This window comes from Chenopodium album, chromosome 8, assembly GCF_948465745.1.
Source record: "Chenopodium album chromosome 8, dcCheAlbu1.1, whole genome shotgun sequence".
NCBI lineage: Eukaryota > Viridiplantae > Streptophyta > Magnoliopsida > Caryophyllales > Amaranthaceae > Chenopodium > Chenopodium album.
Window position 1 is genome coordinate 61,586,420 of NC_137841.1, and position 8,671 is coordinate 61,595,090.

The window sequence follows — 8,671 nt, forward strand, 5'->3', positions numbered from 1 at the left end:
ATACGAAGTAGAAAATTACCGTGCATGGCACGGGAACTGACCTAATCAAATAAATTTGAGAATAGTGTGGCCCAAAAAATATTAAGATCTCTTTTCTGGGCCTTGAAATCCCTTTCTGGGCATTCCTGACTCATTTAAGAAAATAGTTCCTCATAACATAACTTAGTCGTTCTTGAATAATAGGTAAAGGTAAACATGGTCTGGTTTGGTTTGGTTTGGTGCGGTTTGAGTCCAAACCAAACCAAACCGTAAAATACGGTTTGGTCAATTTGTCAAACGAAACCAAACCATAATAGTATTAAAACCAAACCAAACCAAAGCGTTATAATGCGGTTTGGTTTGCGATTTGTGTTGAGATTGACATTTTTTTCTTAAAAATGCTAAATAATATTGTTTAGGGTAATTTTACCCCGCCACGTGGTCCAATCAGAGGATGACACGTGTCAGCCTCAGGATGGCCCAAAGTGGACCAATCCCTGCTTGACACGTGTCACTCCAGAAATTAAGGGAAAAAGGCGGCCTTCAGGCCCAAGTCCCGAGAAAGCCGCAAAGCGGCGCAGCCCACCACTGATTAGGGTATAGTGACCTAATCAGGGGCACAATTCCCAAGGACCCTATAAATAGGGAGATGTCCCTCTTTTTGAGGGCACGTTTTATCATTTATTACACATTTCACTCTTTGATAAAGACATCCTGAGCTTGGAATCCGAGCAGATCCCTACCTAAATTTCCGCACCTTTTTCTCCCTTCAAGTTTCTAACTTGTGCGTCGGAGGCGGAGCACCACCCAACTGGTGTCTCCGTTTGTTTTGCAGGTACAGCTCACCTCGGATCAGTCTTCGTGTTGTAACTCTCCCGAGGGACAAAAACACCCAAAACATTTGGCGCCGTCTGTGGGGAGAGTACCTCGAAGATGGTTCAAGAGTCTGTACCACCCCCTAACCGTCTGGGCGATGACCCAGAAGTTTTTACAGACCAGGAGGATGAGGATCCTCAGCTCGAAACCTTTACAGCCGAGGATGGCTCGCTCAGAATCAAGAGCATCCGGCCCAGAGATATTCTGGAGCGGGGTGCCACCCAGGCGGGTCCAAGCCGACCCACTGGGCAGCCGGAAGGGGAAACCCAAACGGCCGCTGGATCAGCCCCTGTCACCCGAGACGAACTCATGAGATTCATGACAAGTTTCAAGGGTGAAATTAAAGAGCTGATCACCAAAAGTCGGGCTGGCCCAAGTAAAGGTCAGTCGGCGAAGAAGACTCCTCCGGAGAAGGGGAAGTCAGTCAGAAACCGGCAGCCCACTCCTCATCCAAAGGAGAAGGCAGCCGGGACCATTGATTGGTCAAAAATTCTCCTTCCTGGGAAGAACACCAATAACACTTGCCGGACTCAGCAGCCGGTGAGAAGTAAAAAATCAACTCTTGATGCCCGGGAGATCATAAACCGGAAGAGAAACCAGTCGCTGTCTGAGTCGGCTTCAACGTCGAACTTTCCAGACAGCTTCAACAACATTTCTGCAGGGAGTGCACCCTCCTTGCATGAGAGCCAGACAGGCGGTAATACCGTCCATTTTGGCCCTCGCATGATTGGAGCTGTACCGTATGTGCCTACTCAGGCTTACGGACAGTATCCTCCTCACTTCATGCAGTCGGCCTTCTTTGGAGGTCAAGCGGCATATCCAAATGTCCAGCCATTGGACTGGCAGCTTCGTCTGCTGCGCCTGGGTGAACAACCCTCTGCGTTCACCCGGGAGATAACCGAGGCGGCCCAGCCGGCCAAGGTTAAGAATGTGTTGGTTGGTACCTATGATGGTACCACCAACCCGGAAGACCACCTTATGACTTACACCAACCTCATGTATCTGCAAGGGTTGGATGATGCCACTTGGTGTCGGTGCTTTCCGGCTACATTGAAGGGCATTGCCCAACAATGGTTTGGCAACTTGCCAGCCGGGTCCATCGATAGCTTCAGGAAGCTCGCCTTCTTGTTTGCTTCCAACTTCTCAATGAACATCCCTGCTAAGAAAACAAGCCTTGATTTGAGCACTGTTAAGCAGGGAGAGAGAGAAGGGCTACGCTCATATGTCAGGCCGTTCAATCTGATAAGAATTCAGATTCAAGGACTGTCTGACGAGGTAGCTTTTACAGACTTTTTCAAGGGTCTGAGAGACGGGTCGACCTTTAAGTTTGACCTAGTCAGAAAAGGGGCTTTCACCTTACAGGCGGCCCTGAGGGAGGCAGAAAGCTACATCCAAGCTACCGACCTCTGCTCGCCTGGTAGCCAGTTGGACTCCAAGAAGTCCGACAAACAGAAAGACAGCCGGTCAGCTCAGCTGGCCAAAAACAAAGAAGAGAGCAAGAAAAGAAAAGAAGTCTGGGCGGTTACTGACTCTGACCAGCCGTCGCAGAAGAAAAAAAAAAGAGTTTAAACCGTACGTCCCCAAGTACGAGTTTAATAAAGACTGCAACTCCATCCTCATGGAGGTAAAGGACCGACTGTCCATTGAGAAGCCGGATCCTATGAAGAGTTATGTCCAGTCACGGAACAAAAATAAATTCTGTCAGTTCCATGAGGAGGTCGGCCATGACACCAACGACTGCTTCAGTCTTCAGCGGGCGTTGGACCGTCTAGCTGACAAAGGGCTGTTGAAGTCCTACATTTCTAAGTCCCCAGCCGGGGCAAAAAAGAAAAACAAGGGTCAGTCCTCCAAGACTACCCCCCAGCCTGCTAGTAGCTCGGATACCGATAAGGAGCTGGTCTACACAATAGCAGGCGGGTTCTCTTGTGGTGGCCCTACCATCCGGGGCACCAAGAGCCATCTTCGAAAGATGGACAAGGATGATGACGAGCAGGCGTCTTGATTACTGAGAAGGATAGGGGCAGCGTCCGCCGTCCGCATGATGACCCGGTTGTCATTGAATGTAAGGTTGCCAACCAACTGGTTGGAACAATCCTTATTGACACCGGCAGCTCATCAGACATCATCAGCCTCCGGTGCTTGCAAAAGCTGAAATATAACATCAGCAACATGCATCCGGTCACCCACCCCTTGGTTGGTTTCGGGGGGTGGGATGGTCTACCCAGCCGGAAGAATTGACTTACCCATCCGGCTGGGAGAGAAGGGCCAAGGACAACATATTGTTGTCAGATTCTTGGTCGTTGAGGAATTGACTGCCTACAACATTATCCTTGGCCGGCCGACCCTCAACGTAGCCAAGGCAGTAATCATCCCATCTCTCATGCTCATCAAGTATGAGAGGGATGACGGCACTGTGGGTTCCCTAAATGGGGATCAGAAGACGGCCCGAGAGTGTTATCTCTCAGCCGTCAGAGACACTGTGGCTCTAGACGGCCAGGAACCAATAGACCTTGACAATGTCAAGGATGCCGACCCTGCGCCTGTCCCACCAGCAGCCGGGAAGAAAAGAAAGGCACCTCTGCTGGTGGAGGTGAAGAAAGAGAAAAAATAGCAATCACTGACCGATGAACGGTCAGATGAGCTCCGCCCTCAACCGTCTGGTGAAAGTATCGATCTCGTTCTGGATGAAAGCCGTTCAGAACGTACGGTGAAGGTTGGGACGGTTGCTCATGCTACTTTGGGTGCAAGCTTGCACCTTCTGCTGAAGGAATTCAAAGACATTTTTGCCTTTGAAGTGGAAGAGATGCCAGGCGTCAGCCCGGATCTCGCTGTCCACAAACTTGTCGTGGACCCCAAAAAGAAGCCCATCCGGCAAAATAAAAGAAACCACGGCGAAGAAAGAAGTCAGGCGGCAGCTGCCGAAGTCAAAAAGCTGCTAGACGCCAGGTTCATCCGGCCCTGTAATTTTCCCGATTGGGTGGCCAATGTGGTCCTTGTTACGAAACCGAATGGGACCTGGCGCATGTGTGTTGATTACACAGACCTCAACAAGGCGTGTCCCAAGGACAGTTACCCGCTCCCAAAGATCGACAGTCTGGTCGACTCTACAGCCGGTCACGCCTTGATGAGCTCTATGGATGCCTACTCCGGCTTCCATCAGATACCTCTGTGGAAGAAATATCAAGAGAAGACGGCCTTCGTCACTGATCAGGGGTTATTCTGTTATACTGTGATGCCGTTTGGCTTGAAAAATGCGCCTGCCACTTTCCAACGGATGATTAATACGGTCTTCATTAATCAGATTGGGAGGAATGTGGAGGCATACATTGATGACATGATAGTCAAATTCAAGCTACAGACGGATCACCTTGCTGATCTCCGAGAAACATTCACCACCCTCAGGCGGCATAGGGTTATGTTAAATCCTAAGAAATGCGTCTTTGGTGTTGAGTCTGGGAAGTTTCTCGGATTCCTGATTGATCAAAGGGGGATAGAGGCTAACCCTGAAAAGATAAAGGCGGTGATAGACATGAAGTCACCCCGTTCTGTCAAGGAAGTGCAGAGACTCATCGGCTGTCTGGCCGCCCTGGGGAGGTTCCTCAGCCGGTCAGGCGACAAGTGTCTTTACTTCTTCCAAGCAATCAAGAAGAAGACCAGATTTGAATGGGGGGATGAGGCTGATACGACATTCCAGAGGTTGAAAAGGCATTTACATTCTCTACCTAGGTTGGTCAGTCCTTTACCTAGGGAGACGTTGTACATGTACTTAGCCGTCTCAGATCATGCCCTCAGTGCCGTTCTCCTTGCTGAGCGAGACGGCGTGCAGCTCCCGGTTTACTTCATTAGCCATGTTCTTAAAAATGCTGAACTCCGGTATCCCATGGTTGAAAAATTTGGCCTTGCTCTGTATATGGCTTTCAAAAAATTGAAGCCCTACTTTCTGGCACACCCGGTGGTGATTTACACCGACCAGCCACTCAAGCGGCCAATGTCTACCTTGAACTCATCCGGGAGAATGTTGAAATGGGCTATTGAAATGCAGAGTCTTGAAATCACTTACGAACCAAGAAAGGCAGTGAAAGGTCAGGCGTTTGCCGACTTCATTGTTGAAATGACCCGTCCGGTGGCTCCGGATAATCTTGATAAGGTTTGGAAAGTGTATGTAGACGGGAGCTCTACTAAGAACGGCTGTGGTGCAGGCGTAATTTACGAGTGTCCTGAAGGGGACAGATTTGAGTATGCACTACGCTTCAAATTTCAAGCCTCTAACAATGAGGCGGAATATGAAGCCCTGCTAGCCGGCATTCGCATGTGTAAGGCGGCAGGGGCCATGAAAATTGACGCCTACTCTGATTCTCAATTAGTCGTTAGCCGGTATGAGGGAAGCTACGAGGCTACTCATCCGGCTATGATTAAATATCTTCAGGCAGTCAAAGAAGAGACCAAGGCACTTGAGGAATTCCGTCTGAGTCAAGTGCCCAGGTCGGAAAACAACCAGGCGGATGCATTATCAAAGCTGGCGTCTTCCGCCTGCCATGATACGCCTCGGTCAGTCTTTTGGGAAGTTCTTGAAAAGAGAAGCATCTATGAGGATCCCATTGGAATTCTGGACCGAAGCTCTACCTGGATGGATGGCATCCGGGCCTACCTTTCAGACGGTACACTTCCTGATTCGCCACAGGAAGCAGTCGTCCTGAAAAAGCGAGCTGCAAGCTTCGAGTTGAAAAATGGAGAACTCTTCAAGGCGGGGTTTCTGAAGCCTTTGTTGAAGTGTGTCACCCCAAAAAAAGGGGAAAGAAGTTCTCGAAGACTTGCACTCGGGATTCTGCGCCTCGCATATAGGCGGCAGGTCCCTAGCCGTCAAAGCCAGACGACATTATTTTTGGCCCACTCTTGAGGCAGACGCCAAGGAATTGGTGAAGAAATGTGACAAGTGCCAAAAATTTGGCAAACTCATTCACCGTCCGGCTACTGATCTGACGGCCATCCACAGCCCAATCCTGTTTGCAAAATGGGGCATGGACATTCTAGGTCCTTACACGCATGCTCCAGGCGGAAAGCGTTACATCTTGGTGGCTGTGGATTATTTCACCAAGTGGGTGGAGGCTGAGGCGGTTAAAAATATCAAGACCTTAGACGTAATTTCCTTCATTTGGAAGAACATTATCACCCGGTATGGGGTACCTATGTCTATGGTGTTTGTTAATGGTCCTCAGTTTGAGACGCCTCAGCTAAAAACTTGGTTGGGAGATCAGGGGATCTCAAGCTATTTTGCATCTGTTGGCCGGCCCCAAGCAAACGGCCAAGTTGAAGCCTTCAATAAACTCATCTCAGACGGCATTAAGAAGAAAATAGAAAGAGCCGGTGGCTTATGGGCAGAAGAACTAATCCATGTCCTATGGGCCATCCGGACAACAGCAAAAGGAGCAACCGGTGAAACCCCATTTCTCATGGTTTACGGTGCTGAAGCCGTCTTTCCCATCGAACATTACTAGCCGACTCTTAGAGTCATGCTATATGATGAAGAGGCAAACTGGGAAGCAATGCGCCTGGCATTGGATTCACTTCCAGAATGCAGGGGCAATGCCGCCTTGCGTCATGAGATTTACCGTCTGAGAATGACTAGAGCCTACAACAAAAAAGTACACAAGCGTCCCTTGAAAGTTGACGACTTAGTGTTACGAAAAATGGAGGCATCCTGTAGGGCAAATAAGCTGGGAAAGCTAACCCCAAATAGGGAAGGCCCCTACCGGATCTATGAGGAAGTGAGAGATGGCACCTATCGTCTGGAAACTCCAGACGGCAGGCGTCTGCCTAGAACTTGGAATGTAGACAATCTAAAAAAGTACTACTTCTGAGAATGAAAACTTTTTGTAAACAGGGAGTCAATTAATGAAGATTCAGACTTTGTATGCAAAATTGAGTTATCGTTTGATTATCCATCCGGGTAATATCCAGGCAGATTCTCCATTTACCTAACTAAGTTCGATACTTAGTAAAGGTTACATTTGTTTGACCGCCTGGGTAATACTCGGATCTCTTGTTTATTTAAGTTTGATACTTTGTTCATTTAAGTATGATTATCCACCTGGGTAATACTCCGACGGATTTTTCATTTACCTAACTAAGTTTGATACCTGGTAAGATTAAATAATTGCCTGTCCGTCTGGGTAATACCCAGACAGACTCGTTTGTTTAAACAACTAAGTTCGATACTTAGTGTAAATTCAATACTCCGACTAAAAACTAAGCACAAAAACGTTTAGTGGCTATACAACCGGTCTCAAACAAGATCAGAGGCTAAAATGGTCGGATGGTTGCTCATTTTATAAAATCGCCTGTCCCAACATGGACAAAGGCGTCCGGCGACACCCCTCCGGGTGCAATCGTCGCAGAGAACAGACTATTTGTCGGTTCTACGTACCCATGCAGACGGCAAAGATTGAACGACCTAATTGGTCAACTCATAGCCGTCTGACCAAAATGACCTGTGAAGAATGATCAAGTTGCCGAATACCGGATGCCATGGGGCATCAGTCGGTCACCGGCTGAAGGTCTCACTTAGGTTATTTATTCCAAAATTGCAATTCCTACCTTAATTGGGGCAAAGGAGTCGTGCAATGGCTATGAAATCTCTACCAAGACGGATAAGCACCGTCTGGGTAGTAACTGGAACGCCTGTCGGTGTACGGCTGTGCACTTGGTTTGGGGCAATCACTACTGTGATTGATTGACTTACAAACATATCATGCTCTTTGCAGCATCAGACGTTTTCAAGTCAATCAACCAACTCCACTTGAAACCAATCACACAGCCGTCCAGGGGCAAGGACAGCCAGACTATTGGTTAGTTAGGCAAAAAATCGCCGCATGCTTTTGATAAGTTAGGCAAAAATGAAAGTTAAAATTTGCACAAAATAAAAATTCAGAATGACCAAAACCGACTTAGTCGGTGCATTTCATAAAAGTCCACCCAACCAAACGGTTGTAGTGGATTAAAATGTTAAGAAAGAAATTGTTAATTAACACGGCTCCACAGCCGGTAAATACAAGAATACTCGGCACGCAGGCCGGAAAAAACAAGTTTTGGCACACTGCCGCTGAATAAAAGAAAGAATAAAAAGTAGAGATTGGCATACTGCCGCTGAATGGTCACTTCTGGCCTGCAGACGGTGTCTCATGGTCCTCCTCCTTTTCCTCATCATCTGAGGGTATCTCCTGTGCTTTACCAGGACCAGGTAGCTCAGACGCCGACGGCTCGTTGTTGGAGTTGACCCAGGCTTCGAAGGAGGCAGGCTCCGGCTCACCTTGTTCTCTCAAGTACACCACGTACTCGGCATAGCTGTGCGCCAATGCCCAGACGCTGTAATCCGCGTCTGGGTATAAGGCAGCCCAGGCAATCTTCATACGGGCGTCATTGTCAGCGTCACTCTCAGCAACAAGGCGGTTTTGCTCCGCCTCCAGGGTTGCTGCAAAGTTTGTCTGAGCCTGAGCAGCCTCCTTCTCCAGCCTTTGAACCTTGGTCTTCAGTTTGGTGTTCTCTTCGGAAACACATTTAAGTTTGCCAAGGTCCGTCTGGGCCTTCTTGAGCGCCTCATCAGCCTTTTTGGCGCTCTCATCCGCCTTCTTCTGGGCCTCCTCCGCCTCCTTCTTAGCCGTCTCAGCATCCGTCGCCCGCTGCTTGGCCGCCTCCAGATCTGACTCCAGCTGTTGGATTCTAGACGCCTGTGTCATAATGATTGCTTTAGTTTCAAGTTCATTTACGATAGTTGAGTGTAAAGCAATATTATCAGCGTCTATGGCGGACTTCTTGGCCC